At 38.5% G+C, this 20549-nt stretch overlaps 1 long non-coding RNA gene across 1 annotated transcript in view; it reads right to left on the minus strand.

The window, feature by feature from the left end:
- The window catches only part of LOC117975654 (uncharacterized), a 144092-nt gene extending 125823 nt beyond the window's left edge, over window positions 1-18269 (minus strand). Inside the window, exon 1 of the long non-coding RNA XR_004666004.3 lies at window positions 17680-18269. This is a non-coding gene — a long non-coding RNA (uncharacterized LOC117975654). The remainder of the gene's footprint in view (window positions 1-17679) is intronic.
- Window positions 18270-20549: the final 2280 nt, after the last annotated feature.

Below are 20549 nucleotides of genomic sequence, written 5' to 3' on the forward strand. Positions count from 1 at the left end.
TAAATTACATGAGCCATTCAATACTGTATTATCAAATAGGCTTTGTGTGAGATGATTTTGACCAACTGGAGGCTAATGTAAGTGTTCTGAGCATGCTCAAGGAAGGCGAGGCTGAGCTATGATGTTCAGTAGATCAGGTGTACTCAATGTATTTCTGACATATAATCTTTTAAACTTACAATACATTTACGAGAATGTCGCCCCTCTTCATTGAGGAAAATCTGTATTGCTTGCTTTAAAGAATAATAAAGCAAGTGACGATTACAGGATATGGAAACCTTGACTGACTTTTCTATGTAGTTTGCTCATTGTAGAACATTACTGATAAATATTAATAAATCTATATTCTTATGGTAATCCCATACACAATTTGATTTGTTACTTTTTCTGTTTTATAGCTGGTTGATTTCTTAACATCCTATCTTTTTAATCCTAAAGAATAAAAGGAAAATAAAATGGCTAAATACCAGATAGGTTATTTGTTGAGGATATATGGAAAATGTTACAGACACATAATTTATTTTTAGAAAGAAATCCTCATACTGTCAAACTCAGTTCAGAATAGGCTGTCATCTTTGCTACTTTTCCTGTCACAGGAAGACAAGGTGAGAGTCAGCCCAGACCAGGGGCAGCCTCCTGAGAAGTATTAGCCCAAGCAGCTTAATAAAGGCAAACTATTTAAAAGTAAAGTTAATGATGACTCTGTAACAAAGAGTTGAACTCTGATGAAATGCGGGACAGATAGCGCTTTGAAATGATCACTAAATTCCCTAATACCAAGAAGATACTCTGGGAAGAGAGAGGGAGAGCTAGTTTTTGGAGTGACATCTGGGGAAAGGGCTCATCAGTCCCTAGAGAGGATGGACTGGGAGCAGCCACACAACTGCAGTGCAGAGTGGCTGTGCTAACTTGACTGTGTAGTTATGCTTAAGGGAATAGATCACAAGCTATGTAGACCCATAGGATGAGTTCATTGTCTGCCAATAGTTCTGCTGCCTTCCCAAAGTCCCAAATTTTAGAAGTCTTTTGTATATCAAATATAATTATTTGGAACAAGTACACCTCCCCTAAGGAAACCAACTGATATTGGTGCACAGGACTGCTGCATTCCCTGGAGAATATCAACTTGGCCAAGCTCTTTCCTCTCACAGCCTTTGCTACACTGTGTACTTGAACCACGCAAGAGAATACACTTACCACAGTCACAACCTGAATGTTTCACGGGGAAGATAAATCTGAGTGCTGAGTATTCTTGTAAACATGCCAAGAGTTCTGACATTGTCTGAATCAAAAGAAACTTTGGTGAATGAGAAAATTAGTAGCTGTTCATAGAACTGTACCTTATGTGGAAGGTGCATCACACAGAAGATAACAGGAAGAATATACAAACTAATTTAATGTATTTTATTTCTCTAATTTTTCTTTTAAAAACAACAAAAATTCCATTTATTTCTTGTTTCATTTGGTTTTGTTCTTTTCCCTGAAACAGACACATACTCGATTCCAAACTCCCGTCTGACTTCACTGGCAGGAAACTTCATCCTAGTTATTCCTGGGAATCCCCTCTCAAGGATTTGCTAAGATCCCAGGTTTCCATGCATGGCCAAAGATCTAAAGACCAGTCTTGAAAAGGGTTATGAATCTACCGTCCTTATCACCGATCCACAGACTCTCTCACTGGGCCTGGGCCTGGCCCTTAAGTTCTGGCAGCTCTGCCACCTCCACGCAGTGGCTGGGGCACAAGAAGCCTGGGGAACCCGGGAGGCATGTGTCCAGGAACCCAGCTGCTTGCAGCAGCACCCACTTATCTCACACGGGGATGGCCACCCACTGGCTGTACCCAGGAGACTCCCTTTGATGTCTCTCCAGTCTGAAGGAAACACCCCACCCTCTCCTCAAAAGCATTTCTCCCTAACGTCCTCACTTTAATAAATTTTAGCCTCACAAAAGCTAGAAATATTACTGTTGCATCATGAGGTCCAAAATAAAATAAAATAAAATAGCTAGAGAGAGTTGTTGTGTTTAACCAGTGTTTGTTCTGAAGCCTATAAGAATCTGAGGTAAGACGAAAACCTAAGCCACAAAAGGAATCTAGTTGCCTTGAGGGTTTCGAGAAGGGCAGGCAGAAGATGTGCCACACAGAGAAAATGCCAATTAACTTATCGACAAATTATCCCCTCCATTGTATCCTGCTCTGCTCCTGGCTATGTGACCCACTGATATTATCTGCACCTCCATTTTCTTATTTGGTATAAGTGGAAGTTAAAATTCCTCTTCCCTCCTTCTTTGGAATATAATGTCTTTTCCTTGCCTGTCTGTCTGTTGCTTTTATTTACTCCAACTAGATATCTTATTTAAAAAGTTATTACTCAAATCTGTAGTTTTACACAGCATTGATAAGTCAAATATTATATGCAGAGGTGGGGATGGATTGCTGTATACTGCTTTCATAGTTTTGATTATTAACTTCATTCTTGAGTACTTACTATGAGCTGGACACTGTGCTGTCTACATATAAATCATGATCAGACAGTCTTTTGGGGTCATCTTCTATGTTTTCCATTTCAATCTATCCCCAACACATTCATGGAGAATTAGGAATGATCACTGCAAATCTGTTTCTAGAGAGATGATTTAATATCGCGTTATTAACAACACAATGAAAAATGAAGTTAAGGCAAGAATTTTTAAAATATGAAAACACGGTTAAAGTTACATCACTCTTTAAGCAGAAGACTGCTTATTTATTAAAGGAAATGTATCTTCAAGCAGTAGAAAAAGCATGTTTTAAAACACAACTCAATATAAAAGAAATAAATGTATTAAGAAATATTAAGGTGGAGTTGATAATACGATGCTTGATATTTATAACAAAAGTGCATAAAGTGGACATTCTCAAAACTTAAAAATCTGCTCATAATTCTAAGAAGTGAAATGCAGGGTGAGGGAAGAGAAGCAAAAACACCTAATCAAAGAGAGTTAGTGGCAGAAGACTCCTGAAAGCAATTAAGAGAGGAAATTGGGAGATCAAAGATCGAAGAGGGAAAAAGTGCAATGATAGTATGGATGCAAAGGTGGTCTTCCATATGGAGAGAGGGCAAGATGCCGACAAGGGGTAGGAAGGAACAGAAAGATGAGATGTCAAACACAGCCCTGGGAGGTCCCGTTACGTGGCCCAGCTGCAATAGCAAACACATCAAGAATGACAGCGCACCAACGAACCAGCAAACACTTTCACTCAGGTAAGTGGAGGCATGGAATTAAAAAGACGAAGGTTCCTACAGATGGGAAGTACCAGAAAAACTAGAGCAGAAGAAAGAAAGAGTCTCATACATTAAAACTTGACAAATTCTTTGCTAGTTCAAATAGGTTTGTTTTTGCCTAGGATGTTAGTTTGTAAATGTCCTCATCATAAAATAAAGCTATAACATATACAGTGATTAAAATGAGATAGGGTTAAGTGAAATAATACATACTCTGTGCTAATTTTGTTTAAATCATTTTATAATTATGTGAAATTCCTCCAAAATCTTCTAAAAATTTTGCTTAGAAAGGATGACACATGAAAAAATGCTTGACATTTTCAAGAAAAAAAGGAACATACAGTAATCAGAATATTATTGCTATATACATTTATTGTGGAATTTATTTCAAATTAGTCTAAAACTTTTAAGAAAATGTTCTTTTTCTTATAATTCTACAGTATTTTAAGATAACATATCACCTTTTAAATAACTAAGTAATCTGGCCGGGTGCGGTGGCTCATCCCAGCACTTCGGGAGGCCGAGGTGGGCGGATCACTTGAGGTCAAGAGTTTGAGACCAGCCTGGCCAACACGGTGAAACCCTGTCTCTACTAAAAATACAAAAATTAGCCAGGCATGGTGGCAGGTGCCTGTAATCCCAGCTACTCAGGAGGCTGAGGTAGAAGAATCACTTGAACGTGGGAGGAGGAGGTTGCAGTGAGCCGAGATCATGCCACTGCACTCCAGCCTGGGAGACAGAGTGAGACCCCATCTCAAAAATATAAATAAATAATCACATTTATATATGGTAGATACTCTTTAAAATATTTTTATTATTTTAAAATATTTGATTACTACCTATCCAAGAATAAAACCAAGCCACATAAAAATATATATTGTTTCTATTTCCTCATAAAGTGGTAGACTTTTGAACTTTATTCTGCTTTTCAGATAAAGATTTACTAGATTTAAAATATGTTAAAGACAAGAATTTGTCAGGAGTTACATCACTGATTATCAAGAAACTCTCACAATTCATAAACTAGCAATGAAATTGACATATGTTCCCCCCCAGAGACATAATCCATGGAAATATTGAGCATTCTTGATTGAAAACAGTAGAATTAGAATAGGCAGATAAGCCAGTATTCTTCACAAATGCAATATCAGCAATCCTTCCATTCTTTTAGAGAACATTATGAAAATTAAACAGAAAAAAGAAAAAGAAAATTATAGATAGTCTGGTATGTATATTTTCCAGGATTAGAGAGAGCAGTCAATAGAGAAATAGTTCTCAATTTCATTTTACTACTTGTTGCTGTTCATTCAAAAAAGAATTTTCCTAAATCTAATACCTATTTTGAGTAGCTTTACAGTACTCTTTTTTTTTTTCAGACAGAGTCTTGCTCTGTCACCCAGGCTGGAGTGCAGTGGTGCCATCTCAGCTCACTGCAAGCTCCGCCTCCTGGGTTCACGCCATTCTCTTGCCTCAGCCTCCCGAGTAGCTGGGACTACAAGCGCCCGCCACCACGCCCAGCTAATTTTTTTTCGTATTTTTAGTAGAGACGAGGTTTCACCTTGTTAGCCAGGAGGGTCTCAACCTCCTGACCTCGTGATCCGCCCGCCTCGGCCTCCCTATAGCACTCTTTTAAATAACATTTTTTTTCTCAAAGCAAGAATAAAGAACAGCCTTGTAGACTCAGGAATATTGCAAGAGAGTATCAAATGGCAAATCAATAGGGTAGTGACTGCTTAACAGGCAGAATGTGAAGTGAAAGGGATTCTGAACACAGCATCAGTATATTGGATATTTTGTAAGATTATTCATACTCATATGCTAAGAAAGGGATGATAAATGTGTGGTCAAATTTTCATTCTTAAGCAGTTATGCTACTGATCTGAAGCTTTTACATAGAGGATGTTTAGAATGACAATTATTTTAAACTGCATGAGAGTTAAAAGTTAAGTGTCCCTGAAAATTCTAAACATACTCTAATGATTTAAGGAATTATTAGCTTCTTCCATAAAATGAGCCTAAGTATTAAATATGTGTCTTGAAGTAATGTATGGGATCAAATACTGATTTAATCTAATAAAGTCAAATTACACAAAAAATAACCTTCACTATTCTTCCTTCACTTATGTGTTTAAACACACAGGAGAAACTTGCAGGGCTGCTGATACCCATCCTAAGGCACATTCTACAGATAACAGAAGACTTTGTTCACTGGATCTTTTCATTCAGAGCCTTTCATGAGCTGTGAATTCCCTCTAAAAGCACCTATCAGCATGAATAAACTGATAAAAGCAAATGTGTGGAATGCCTTTCACTTAACTAACAGGCATGACTCCAAATTCTGGAACTCACACTGCTTTCATCTGAAACTCTACCCCATGATGATAGCAAACACGATTGGATGGAAGGTCCTGCACTAAAGTTACAAGATCTTTGGACTATTGTGAAGTGATAGCTAATGGAAAGCTTTGTCAGGCATAATCCATTCCTGGACAGTGTTTCCAATGATCTCCTGTGACTGTGGTATTCCCATTTCATACACAAAGTCAGATTAATAAATTCCTTCAGCCTTCTCAGAACATCCATGTATTCATCTGTTCATTCAACAGCTGGCACCCTGGGGAATACCGGGGTGACAAAGTTATACCCTGTGCCTCTAGTAAAGACATCATGCTCATAGCCAAGTTTATTTAAAAAAAAAAAAGTAGGAAAAACTGATAGAACTGTGGAGAGATATTGACAAATTCACAACAGTTGGATATCACAATTATTGACATATAGAGGACAAAAATATTAGTCAATAGAGAAAAAAATTCTAAAACCTTGATTTAATGAACATACCTAGCACCTTGATCACAGAGAGTATGTATTTTTCTCAAGCACATATAGAAAATTTTTAAATTGTCACATACTTATAAAAAGTCTCAAAAAAGTCAAAGAATTTATATCATAAAGTAAAAATAAGATAAATAACAAAAAAGTAAACTTAAAATTCTCATATGTTTGGGAAATCTAAGATACCTCTAAATAATCGAATAAAAACCACAATGGAATTTTTTTTAATACTGAAAACTCAACAATAAGGAAACTACATATAATACTTGTGGAGTTCAGCAAAGCAGTATTTCAAAGAATATTAGATTCTTGCATTTGTACAACTGAAAAGAGATGATAGGATAGATATCTTAATTAACAAGCTAGAAATAGTACAACAGAACCAATTTAAATAAATTAGAAAAAAAGAGGCAATACATAAATTATTAAAATTGAAATGAATATATAAGACAGATAACTCACAAAATCAAAAATTGGCTTTTCAAGGAAATAAGTAAACTGCTGGTGAGAATGACAACCATCAACATGAAGGATGGATAAACACCACAGGCCAGGAATGAAAAGGGAGAGGAAACCACTGATGAAGAGGAGCCTAAGTGAGTAATAAGAGAATACTATGAACAAATCTACGCCAAGAGATTAGAAAAGAGAGTCAACGGACAAGTTTCTAGAGAAATATGATCTTAAAAAAGAGAAAGCCTGAGTTCTCACTTATTTTTTAAAACGTACATAAGTAGTTTAAAATCTTCCCACAAGAAAAACATCTGGCCCAAGTAGATTTATGGGACTTTTCCACTTTTATATAAACTCCTAAAAAATAGAGAAAGAGGAATGACTCCCAAGCTCACACCATGAGGCTTGTATAACTTTTTTTTTCTTTCTTTCTTTTTTGAGATGGAGTCCTGCTCTGTCATCCAGGCTGGAGTGCAGTGGCACGATCCCGGCTCGCTGCAACCTCTACCTCCTAGGTAGGAGCGATTCTCCTGCCTCAGCCTCCCAAGTAGCTGGGATTATATGCACCCACCAACATGTTCAGCTAATTTTTGTATTTTTAGTACAGACAGGGTTTTACCATGTTGGTCAGGCTAGTCTTGAACTCCTGACCTCAAACAATCCACCCTCCTCGGCCTCCCAAAGTGCTGGGATTACAGGTGTGAGCCAGCACACCTGGCTGAGGCTTGTATAACTTTGATCCCCAGGCAGACAGCCTAGGATATAAAAGAAGTTCAGAACAACCTCACTCAGGAATAAGAAGCAAAATTCCTAAATAATGTATTAGCAGACCCTATTCAACCAAGCCATGTTAAAATAAATAAATAAATAATAAATGACAAAGTTGGGTTAATTCCAGGAAAGCAAAAGAGGGGGAAAGTTTAAATAGCAAAAACTTATAATTCACCACATTAAAAAATCCAGGAGAAAAACCACAGACTCATCTCAATAGTTCCAGAAAATATACTTGATAAAATAACATTCATTCCTAACAAAAATCTTAAAACAGAAGATCCTTAGCAAGATGAATACACTTATAAGAAAAGAGAGAGAGAGAGCAAATGTGATTTCTCATGACAACATTTTGAAGCATTCCATTTAAACTTGCCCTATAGTAAAATTAAGACTTCTGATATGAAAAGATACTAGAAATAATACGAAAGACAGGAAATAAACTGAGAGATGGTATTAGTTACACATGTAACAACAACAACAAAAGTTTCCAGAATACATAGTAGAATCTCTCTCAATCCATTTGGGCTACTATAACAAAATCTATTAAAATGGGTAATTTATAAACAACAGAAACGTATTGCTCATACTTCTGGAGGCTGGAAAGTCCAAGATCAAGGCACCAGAACATTCAGTGTCTGGTGAAGGCCCCATCTCTGCTTCAGAAATAGTGCCTTCTTGATGCATTTTTACATGATTCAAGGAACAAGTAAAATCCCTTGGTTCTGTTTTGTAAGGGTGCTAATCCTATTCATGAGGGCTCCATCCTCCTGACCTCATCACCTCCTAAATGACACACCTGTTAATATTAATGCAGTGGTAATTAGGTTTCAACACATGAATTTTGGAGAACGCACATATTCAGATCCCAGCAGAATCATACATATCATTAAGAAGAAAACAATCTTACAGAAATATTGGCAATGCACAAAAATAGCCATTCATACGAATGGCCCGAAACCATATGAAAATATTCTCCACCTCATTAGTAATCATCCAAATGTAAATTAAGACCAAGATAAAAATCATATTTTATATCCCTTAGATTGCAAAAATTATGAACTCCAACACTATTAAATTTTGGAGTGTTTGGACCCATCGAAACACTAGCACAGTTTTGTTAGAAGTAAAAAATTTAGTACACCACCTTTGGAAAACCATGTTGACATTGACTTTTAATATCTGCTTATCCTGGCCAACATGGCGAAACCCTGTCTCTACTAAAAATACAAAAACTAGCCGGGTGCGGTGGTGTGTGTCTGTGGTCCCAGCTACTCAGGAGGAGAATCGCTTGAACCTGGGAGGCGGCAGTTGCAGTGAGCCAAGATCATGCCATTGCACTCCAGCCTGGGCGACAGAGCGAGACTCCATCTCAAGACAAAAAAAAAAAAAAAAATTTTGCTTATCCAACAACCCAGCCTTGGTGGGGTAGAAACAACCCACCAAGTTGTCCTACATGTGTACCTATAACCTAAAGAAATGCTTTCCACATATGAGGAGATAGGTACACAATCTTTATAATTATTTCTGATAACAAAGAAAAAAGTGGAAATCAACTGCATGTTTATTAACAACAAAATGGATAACCTGTAGTATATTCAAGAAATATAAGCTATTACATTATTTTTAAAAAGTTTTTTTAAAAAGACTTTTTTATGAACTATAATTCTTCTCCTCCTGGAAGTGTTAGCCCTGACCTGCAGATGCAGAGCGATGAGAGGCTCAGCAGGAAACCCACGGGCTTTGCTCATCAAAGTGTAGGCCCAGAACCAGCACTGGATTACCTGGGAGCTTGTTAAAAATGCAAAACCTCTAGCCCCATCCCAGACCTACTGGGTCAGAATCTACATTTTAACAAGATTTATACACACATTAAAACTGGACAAGTATTGTCCTAGAGTCACTGTACTCATTATTCAGTACAGCATCAGCTAGTTAGATCTTCTATTGCATTCAAATATTGTTTTCAGAGATTCTACCATTATTCGCTCAAACGTGCATGAATGCATTAAACACTCCCTGAGTTCCTTGTACAGGCAAGCAACTTCTTAAGTGATAGGGATACAAATAAAATACTCTCGGGCCCTAGTCTGAAAAAGCTCACAGATGCAGAGATATATATATATATACACACACACACACACACACACACACAAACATACACACATATATACACACACACAAATATACTTGTGTATGTGTATATATGGAAAATTGTGAGTATATACATGTGTACTTACATATATATGTATGCACAAACATATACATACAACTTGCACAAGGTATGTAACACACATGACCAAAGCAAATTTTTTCGTTCATACTTTTCCCAATGTTATGGTAATGTTACACATTGTTTACATAATTATGTGCACATACCCGTTTTATTCTCACCTTCTGTCTTAACGCATCCCTATCATGGGTAGTGATCATGGCTCCTTCTAGTGATACAACAGTTTCACTTCGTTTTTACCAAGTTTCTGGGCCACATCACACATTACATTCACGAAATTTAAGAACCCAGACAATAAGCTGAGCTCTGGTTACCTTTTGTCCTTAAGCTTGGAACAGAGAGCACAATTTTCAGCTAAATCTCCTGGGCTGCCCCAGACCCAATTGACCTTTGAGTTGATTTTAGAACGACCAGCTCAGTCACTAATTCAGATAAAGTTTGAGAGGGGTCAGTAATAGCCCCAGTATAAATTCTACTGTGGTATACAATACTTTTTTTACCATCCCAAAATAAAATTCCTTATATATCTTACGTATATACTACGCTTAAAAATGTGGCTGGGCACAGTGGCTCATGCCTGCAATCCCAGCACTTCAGGAGGCTGAGGCAGGTGGATTACCTGAGATCAACAGTTTGAGACCAGCCTGGCCAACATGGTGAAACCCCATCTCTACTAAAATATACAAAAATTAGCCAGGTGTGGTGGCGGGTGCCTGTAAGCCCAGCTACTTGGGAGGCTGAAGCAGGAAAATTGCTTGGACCCGGGAGGCGATGGTTGCAGTGAGCTGAGATCGCACCATTGCACTCCAGCCTGGGCGACAAGAGTGAAACTCTGTCTCAAAAAAAGAAAAAAAAGTATATAATGTTTACATATGAAAGAGAAACTAAGTGATAAATTATAACAAAATAATGTGTATTTCAATTTTAAATGCTCAGACATAACTACAGTAGAAGACTTAAAATATAAAAAAAAGACTAAAAAAAATTCAGGTGTTTTTGCTCTACGTGGAAACATGGCACAACATTTGCAAATTGCAAATGCTGTCTGAGACAGGTGTGTTATATTAGACTCAAATCCAGTGAGTCCTGTTGCTATCCTGGACTTGGATGGTAAACAGTTCTTGGTATGATTTTGAACCAACAAATGCAAATATACCTCAACTTTTACAGTAGCCGTATTCCTATAAAATCCATTACCTATATTAAACTCATGCCAAAGAAATATACATAAAGCAGAGTTATTTAATGCTTTTTTTTTTAACCTGGAAGATTATCTGTTGAGACTTTAGAATTTTGTGCAGAACTCAGGATAACATTCTGCTTTTCAGTACAAACCTGGTATTTGGAGGATGTCTAATATCCTTGGCCCCTGTCCAGTGATCATTCTGACCCCCAGTCCATTGTGACAACAAAAGTTGCCCCCAGGAACTTCCCTGGAATAGAAATCCTCTAGGAGGCAGCACTGCCCCATTGAGACTGCTGCTCTAAACAGGCTTTGTGGTGGGGAAGTCCCCAACTTTGACCCCACATAGCCTTAGGAAAATAGCCAATTGTCTCTGTCTAGAATTTTGTAAGTGAACGTTTACCTGCATGACTTTCATGTTTCCTTTTTTCCAAACACAATGGTGTGGTCCTATCAGCTACCAAGAGCCCATTATTAAATATTTAGAAATTCTGCAAGCCAATTGATGTTATATTGGCAGTTTAAATAGACCATGATGGGAATATGTATACAACAGAAATTGGCAAGTGCTACAAATCAGGGCTTGATTTGTAGGGGGAGGAGCCAGCTGGTAAATATTTAATAGCACAGCTTGGCTTTAACTAGGTCCATCAACGTGAAGGACCTCTGGCCACTTCCTCTTAGTCTCAGTTTTCCATTTTCAAGTTGCCCTTTTTGTAGCAGAGTGATTTACTCCTGCACATGTCACCTTATTTTTTCAATGTCAGAAGGCACCAGACACTTATGAGAACTTCATGATTGGAAAACTTACTCTTAATTGCAAGATATTAAATTGCCTGTTGCTCACTTTCTTTATAAAGCACTAACATTCTAACACAAACACACACACACACACACGCACATTGGGCTCCATCATCTGCCAAAAAAAAAAAAAAAAAAGCTTTTCTTTTTGTTTGATCTGTGAGTGGTGACGAGGAGGAATTTTAGTGAAGGTAGAACTTAAAAAAAAAAAAAAGAGTGGAAATAAAATGGCGAGCCTGGAAGGCCTTGCCCACGTTCAGCCCTGTGGCCAGGGTTGAATCACCCCTTGGTTACGAGGGCCACATGCTGTCAACCAGACAGAGCATAAATGACCCAGATTGTGAGTTTGGTTCAGGGAGCTGAAGGAAACTCTTCTCAGGCCTTTATCCAAACCAGCACCCTGAGAATGGGAAGCCTGCATGCCTCTGTCCCCTTACCTGGAACATTGGAATATCCGTGATTGGGTGGAGTAGACGTTACAGAAGCAGGGGAGAGAGCAAGCAGGAGAGGCAGTGGGCAAATGGCCATCTCAGGAGGACCCCGTCTGTGGGCTGTTGGTGGGTGTCTGCTAGAAAGTACTTTGGGGGCTTCCAGAAACAGTCCAAACTTACTTTAAGAAAAAACGAAGCTTGAGGGAGTCTGTGAATTCATCAGATGTTGGGGTTACCTTTCATCTTCAAACATCCCTTATTGGAACTATTTTGATATCTAGCTCTGACTTGATAAGTTACTGTGAAACTGGGGGTTCCCAAACTTTAATGTATGTAACTGTCTGTTGAGGAATTTAATTAAAATGCAGAGTCCCAAGCCCTCATCCCGAGTTCATCATGCTCAGGGCTGGGTGGATCTGAGAAGCTTCATTTTTAACAACCACTCCTCTAACGCAGACAGCTTTAAATGTAACTGGGTAATTCCTTGCTTTTATTTCTGAGCAAAAACAGTTGCTTCTATTGATAAAAAAAAAAAAAAAAAGTTTACCTTCACATGATCTAATCAGGTTCATACATTAATTCTGAAAAAAAATTATAGAATTTATATACTTTACAGTTACTCTTCTCAAATAGTTCTTAAGAATCTTCTTAAAGAATATTCTTCAAGATTGAGTAAATCAGATTTTAAGGACAGAATTTTGCAGAACTATTCAGCTATAAAAAAGGATGAGATCTAGTCATTTGCAACAACGTGGATGGAACTGGAGATCATTATGTTAAGTGAAATAAGCCAGGCCCAGAAAGACAAACATTGATGTTCTCACTTATTTGTGGGATCTAAAATCAAAACAATTGAACTCACGGACATAGAGAGTAGAAGGACAGTTACCAGAGGGTGGGAAGGGTAGTGGGACTGTGTGTGTGTGGGGCGGGGAGCGGGGGCGGGGGGGAGGAGATAAGGATGGTTAATAGGTACAAAAAATTAGAAAGAATGAATAAAATCTACTATTTGATAGCACAACGGGGTGACTATAGTCAATAATAATTTAATTGTACGTTTAAAATTACTAAAAGAATATAACTGGATTGTTTGAGACACAAAGGATAAATGCTTGATGGAATGGAGACCCCATTCTTCATGATGTGATTATTACACACTGCATGCCTGTATCAAAACATCTCATGTACCCCATAAATACATACACCTACTATGTACCCACAACAATTAAAAATACATGTTTTTAAAAAAATATTGCAAAGAGAAATGTCACACCATAGCAGGAAGAATGAGCACATATCTAATCAACAATATAATACAAATGATTTCCATTTGTAATCAGTAAACCAACAAATTCATTACAGCCAGATTAGCTAATAATGAATATAATGAGCTAAATCCTTCACCATTTTGAAGGGCATATTAATTCAGGTAGAATGAAATCTGAGAAAGATGACGTAAACCTATGCTCCCACTCTGTATTCCTTTCTCTTCACCAAAAACCCACAGATCTGATCTTCAAATTCTGTCTACATGACAGCAACATAATCCAATGAAAAAAGTCAAGCAATGTTTTAGTTTGTTTAAACCTAGAACAAAACAATAGTTTATTTATCTAGTCATTCATTCACTCACTTACTGAATAGATCAGTTCTGGCATTGTTTCCAAACAATAAGAGCAGATTTGGAGTAACAAAGCATCGTGTTCATTACTGAACTTGCAATACAAAACATAATGCACTAATATTATATAAAAGCTTATTGGTCTCACACCAAAAGAAAGCTCACAAAAATTCCCAATATCACATTTCTGAGGTCTTGAGTCTCAATTCTGCTTTTTAATTTTCCAAACCTAGTTTTTCCCAAGGTTTCCAAATTGTGTTCTTCCAAAAAGAGCATACTGTGATTCTTTTTAAATTTTTTTCAACTTCATTTATTTGAAGCAGGTGAATTTTTCATTTATTTAGAGTGTATGGATGAGCCACATCCTTGATCAAACGGGCAATTAGATGAAAGGAATAGTGTGTGATACATGGTAGAGCAGCTTCAAAGAGAGTGGACAAGGTCCCAACTGAAATGTCAGTAGGTTACCAGGTCATCATAGTGATTACAAAGGATATGAATTAAGTGACATTTTATGTCAATCATGGCTATAATTTCAATATTCGTATTATACTACCTTGCATCCTATAGCCAAAACTGCATTTCCCAGTTCCACTAGAATCATACTTTGTGACTGCCTAAAAATAAAAAATAAAAATACACAAGGGATGCCTGACATTCTAAATGCTTATACTGAAAATAATAATTAATCTGTTCATTTTCTTATGATTATTACTAACTTCCTGAACATTTAAATCATTCAGATAAACTCATTCATTTAAATAAACTAAAAATTTTCTGAGGTTATAACTGGAAGTTAAAAGTACAAATCATATGTGATATGTTAACATGATACGGACAATCACTTACTGGTGCAGAAAGGTATGACTTTGGGGTATGTAGGTCTGTGGAAGAAAGAGAAATAAAACTGTGTTGTCTAACCAACATGGTGTTCAACCGATTGTCCCTGTAATGGCCAACCACACGGTGCTGTGGATGCCCTCATATCTTGGCTCTGGAAACAGCTAGCGTTGGGCTATTCAGTATCACCGACTTAACAACTGTGATATTACTTTAATGCCATAATTCCCATGCTATAAAGGTTTATATTGCGTTACTGTACAAAGAGTAACATGATATCATTCTAGGCAGTTTTTTTGCTAAACAAAAACTAAAGCGAAATTAAGCAGTCGTAGATGACGCCTTTAATTCATGTGTCTGGAACAAATGAAATCAGTTTACAAAAGGATGATGCCTACAGGTACAAACTGTAGGCCAACATGAAAGACGTGTCTTTACAAAAATCCTTTGTAATTAGCATAAATGGTACATCATAAAAATACTTTTTAAAATTTAATAATTTCATACAGTACCATCCCTCATTATCATATCCTACGGCCTGGAAGAAATTGTACACACAGTGAAGAAGTGAAAGAAAATTAACAAATTAAGAGGGAGGTAGCCTGCCATGCTTTATATGAACAGTAAAACAGCAAAGCGTTTTCCTAGCATAGTGCAAAAGGCCCATTTGGTATTTTCTGCATGTCGGGGAGGGAACAGCATTTTCTCCGAAGCATATTATGATAACAATTTGCACAAAATTAACTTGACCATAATGCAGGAGATCTTTCTTTCTAGACATAAACTATTTATTATTTTGCTAAAAATTTTATAGGTGGCTTTTGTTTTATTTTAAGAATAAAAATTTAAACATTATACAAAAAACTCGACAAGTATAGCACACTGGGGAGATACAAAGATGGAGTAGCTGCACCCCTTCCCCAGGTGCTCACTGTCTGGGGAAGAGAGAGACAATGACTCAGGCAGACAGTGGAAGGGGCTTGCGTAGAAGCAGAGATAGTATTTCTGGAAATAATTAATTCTGCCTTACAGCAGCAGGGACCACTGCATTTGAATGAGTCACAGAAAGGAAAGAACAATTTTGCCAGGTGATGATGCATGAAGGCTTTGGAATCGAAGAAAACAAGAGGAGAAAAGGCCCCACAACACGGGGCTTTCGGTTGAGTTAGGATGGAAGAATCTAAGTGATGAGGAGAGGGACCTGAGAAACCACTGGTGGATGCAGGCAATAAAGATCCATAAAGCTGCATTTAGAAGTTTGAATTTATACCATAGTCTATAGGAAGCCGTTCTTGAAGGGACAGCAATGAATTTTACACAGGAAATGAAGAGAATATGATCTGCTTCCTGAGATAAAGCAGGGGTTGGTCTGAGAGTTAGGATGAGGCTCAAGATGGGTAAAGGATGGGATGGGATGGTCAGAGGTGTCATAAGTACCAAGGACAGGTAGAGCTCAGGTTGACATCAGGGTGTCTGCTAAAAGCAATCGGAAGGAAGGGAGGGAGGGAGGGAGGGAGGATGGGTTGGTTTTGATTTTTAACCTTATCAAATAACCTTAACCTTCTCCATATCAAAGTAACTGCATCCAATGAATCTTTTCATCATATTATCAGTGTCAAGATGACTGCATTAAATTAAAATGTAATATGTAAAAATACATATAAAAAAACTTTGCTTATTAAGTAGAGAATAGATTGAATAAGACACTACCTACCAAAACATTTAACCTTGTTACCTGTGAATATTAATTCATCCTGTAGCTCCTGTTCTCATAATTTTCTCAGATAATTCTTTCTCAACCCCATTCCCAGTTCCCTTTGTCATATATTTTCATGAAACTGCATTTCTCTCCTTGAAAGCAACTTTTGCAGTTTGTAACTATACATTCAACAGTGATATTATTTGCCATTAGCCTCCAAACCTTGTGAGTCTAGGGATGTATCTGTTTAGTTTTTCAATTTATCTCTAGCACATAGCATAGAGCAGGTGTTCAATCAACCTTTTGAGTAGTGAGTCAATTAGTGAAAAAAATAAATATCATAGAAGACACGTCTCCTTTGAACATGATTTTGGCCTCGCCACTAGGAAAAGCTCTCCCATTGCCGAATTTCCCTCCGCCTTTATGGACGAAGGAGCATCGGCTCCTCTTGCCCTGACTGAAGTTTGGCTGTGTTACAAGAGACACTGAGGAGCTGTCACTGGTTGCTGTCTTTGCTATCCAGGAGGAATCATGCCAGCTTCAGGATGCCAGCTCTGATTAAATTCTTTTGATTCTGGGCTTCCCTCGGATAGAGAAAGGAGGGAAGGGGTTTGCTGGTTCATCCTACCACCGTGGAACATGAAAATAAATACAGTTTTCATTTATTAGAGACCACATCTACCAAACAGCACTTCAGAAACTCTGTGATATGGTCTCATTACAACCTAACAACGTGGTTTAAAGAGAATCCGTCACTCTTTCCCACTTCATTTGGCTCCTACCGTGACCACACAGCATTTCAAAACTCAAGGGTTCTGGTTTCCAAAATCCACTTGGAACTCATCACAGCCTCCCCCTCCTGGAAGTTCCAACATTCAGCTTCAGAATTAAGGCATGAAACACATGGAAATACAATGTTCCAATCCATCTAATTAATGCATTAAGTCCCTCATTTACATAGTACAAATTTCCCTTTATGCTTTCAGTTGCTTGGCAATTGCTTGCCTCAAGAAAACATATTAGCAGTTAAAATGCAGCTTAACAATAAGAGAAATAACAAAGACATCAGCCATATTTCAAAAAGGATATTTCAGAAAGAAAAGGAAAAATTCATCATGTAAAAGGATTTCAAATTTTCAAGTAGCTGAATCACTCGATTTTGAAAAATAATTTAGCCATAGCAAGTAAAGTAACATATATTACTCTGGCAGGCAGAAGCAGCATCCATTAAAGTCTGTGGAGCAGATGCTACTGTCAAATCTGCAGAGCGTCTCAGCAAATGCATCTCTGTTAGGAAGGGCACAGAGTGAGTGAAGCCCTCCCTGACTTTATAGGGCAGAAGGACAACCAGGATCCCTCTCTTGAGTGATGTTATCATCAAGAACAGTGGCACTTTCAGGAGAACCAAAATGTTCCCAAATAGGGGGAAATTTTGAACCAAACTTAAAACAATGAACCAACAAAGCCCTACTAAAATGTACTGAATCACTGGGAAGAGACAGATGGAGGGACAACTTTGATCCTAAATTAATCCCAGCTTGTGTCAAAATACCTTGTGCTCCTCCAGCTTCCTGGGAGGGGTGTGGCTGGGCGGAGGGCGAGCTGGGCATGCACTTCCGGGAACGGCACCCGGTTGGACGGGCAGTCAATGTCCCTCATTTTAGAAATGGTCTCCTTCCTCCTCGCAGTGTGTGCAGAACGGTGCTGCAGACGTCAAGGTCGAAGGGGCAGCGTGACCTTCTCCAGGTCGGATTTAAAATGAGAACAGTAAAGGCAAAGCAGCAAACTTTCCGTACCATTGCCAGTGATACAGCAACTGTCAGTCCAGCTCAGAGAAACCTAAAAAGAACATTCCAAAATGCAAGCTCAAAAAATGTTAATATGTTGAGCCGGGCGCGGTGGCTCATGCCTGTAATCCCAGCACTTTGGGAGGCTAAGGCAGGCGGATCACGAGGTCAGGAGATCGAGACCATCCTGGCTAACACGGTGAAACCCCATCTCTGCTAAAAATACAAAAAAGTAGCCCGGGCGTGTTGGCGGGCGCCTGTAGTCCCAGCTACTCGGGAGGCTGAGGCAGGAGAATGGCGTGAACCCGGAAGGCGGAGGTTGCAGTGAGCAGAGATCGTGCCACTGCACACCAGCCTGGGCGACAGACCCAGACTCTGTCTCAAAAAATGTTATGTTGAAAAGCTACCTCCGTGGATGGCTCACATTCCTTCAAATGTTATCAAGGTTCAAAACTGCATTTCAACAATATTGTTTTCTTACTATGAAATTATTTATAGCATCCAACGCTCTTATATAACACATTAAAATATACCGAAGACTTTCTATATAAAATTTCTTTTAATATTTAAAAACACACTGGGAAACACGAATTTTGGTCTATTCTCATTTTTTAGATGAGTTCACTGAGTTTCAGAGTACTGAAACTATTATTTTTCCAAGATATCAAAACAAGAAATGTGCAGAGTTGTAACAAATCCAGATTCTGTGATTCCAAATCCAAGCTCAAGAGGAGGAATAAATTAACATATTATATCAAATTATACTAAATCTAAAGTGCTTATACTGTACTTCCGGTACATGATCTGATGTGTAGTATGTGAAAATCGGTATGACATGGCCTATTTTTCTACCATGTCACTAAATTGGAATGGAAACTTTCTCAGAATGTTGCTTTTTAGCACGTTTATGCAACTATTAATAAAACAAAGAAGTAAGTGTGAGATGAGAGAGTGAAAAAAAGTTATGATGCCCCAATAAGAAAAATAAGCCAAAGAAAACCAACCAAACAAACAAAAACAAACTGGAAGAATGTCAGTAGCCAGTTCCTGATTAGTTACCCTGATTGAAAGCCACCAATTCAGAGTCAGATGTTCCTAGGGCATCTAATAAATCGTCTTTTCTTTTGCGTAATGATGAGCAGCTGTTCTCTAAGATGGCCTCATTGCCTGGGGCTGCTGCAAAGGACAGCTCTGGACTCCTAAAATCAGGCGTTAAGTTGTTTGAAGGTTCAACGGGAGGTTGGCAGGATCTGGTTTAAGTTTCCCAGATGCTAATTTCAGAGTCATCTTCAGCCTTATTCTGACTCTTCACATCTCAGCAATCACCCCACATCCACTTCAGGGAGTCTCTTACAGTCTCCTGATCACAACAACCAAAAATGTTGTCCCCTCCTTATACTGACTACCTAATACCAGAATAGTCTCCAACTGGGTATCCCTGCTTTCATTCACCTCTGCTCCGCCATCACACAAAGCTCTGACTTTGTCACTCTCTAATCAAGTTTCTTCAAAGGCCTGAGGAAGGACCCTCCTTAGCCCATCACAGGGCCTTTCACTATGCTGCCTGATCTTACCTTCCCCGCAGGCTTCATGCATCCCCCGGCCAAACTGTACTGTCTCCTTTGCACACCACATGCTTTTCGTTTTCTTTTGTTTTGTGGTGGGTTTTTTTGAGACGGAGTTTCGCTCTTGTCGCCCAGGCTGGAACGCAACGGCACCCTTGTCGCCCAGGCTGGAATGCAACGGCACCGTCTCGGCTCACTGCAACCTCTGCCTCTCAGGTTCAAGTGATTCGCCTGCTTCGGCCTCCTGAGTAGCTGGGATTACAGGCACCTGCCACCACACCGGCTGACTTTTGTATTTTTACTAGAGGCGGAGATTCACCATGTTAGCCAGACTGGTCTTGAACTCATGACTTCAGGTGATCTGCCCACCTCTGTCTCCCAAAGTGCTGGGATTACAGGCGTGAGCCACCACGCCCGGCCCACACCCCATGTTTTATCCTCCTTCTTCTTTCATTTCTGTTCTTCCCTCTACCTTATTCTTTCACAGACATTGTCACATGTCTGAATTCAACTTTTCTTTCAAAACAAAAAGCGAATTATGTCTTCTCCATCAAACTGCCTCTGAACCTCTTTTTGCTGCCTATATCTTAGCCTGCTGCAAAGTTACATAAAACTTTATGTAGCACTTTATGTGTACAAATGTGTGAGGCCAGGAGAGTGAGATCACCAGTAGAGGTATTCTTACCCGCCCTCCACCAGCAGACCGGGATTTGTGGCTAGCAGACCTGCGTGGAAATTTGGTGGTGTGCTGGTAGATGCTTAACAACCAGCTCTTCAGGGAAGAAAACAGCCTGATATGTAATGTTTGTCAATTTCTATAGCGTAAATACTGCTGTCATAGCCAATTCCAAGCAGCCAACTTGATGTCACTGAATGAGAAAATGCAAGTAAGAACACACCACTATGCAGCATTTTCATCATACAGATAAAATAACAGTAAATAACTTCAAAAGCAAACATAATCATAAAATGTAGTACAATAATTAGAAAGTAATGAATTCTGAGAAAGTTTAAATTTTTTTTTTTTTTAATTTATGGTTTTTTTTGTAGAGACAGGGGTCTCTCTTTGT

This window comes from Pan paniscus, chromosome 14, assembly GCF_029289425.2.
Source record: "Pan paniscus chromosome 14, NHGRI_mPanPan1-v2.0_pri, whole genome shotgun sequence".
Taxonomy (NCBI): domain Eukaryota; kingdom Metazoa; phylum Chordata; class Mammalia; order Primates; family Hominidae; genus Pan; species Pan paniscus.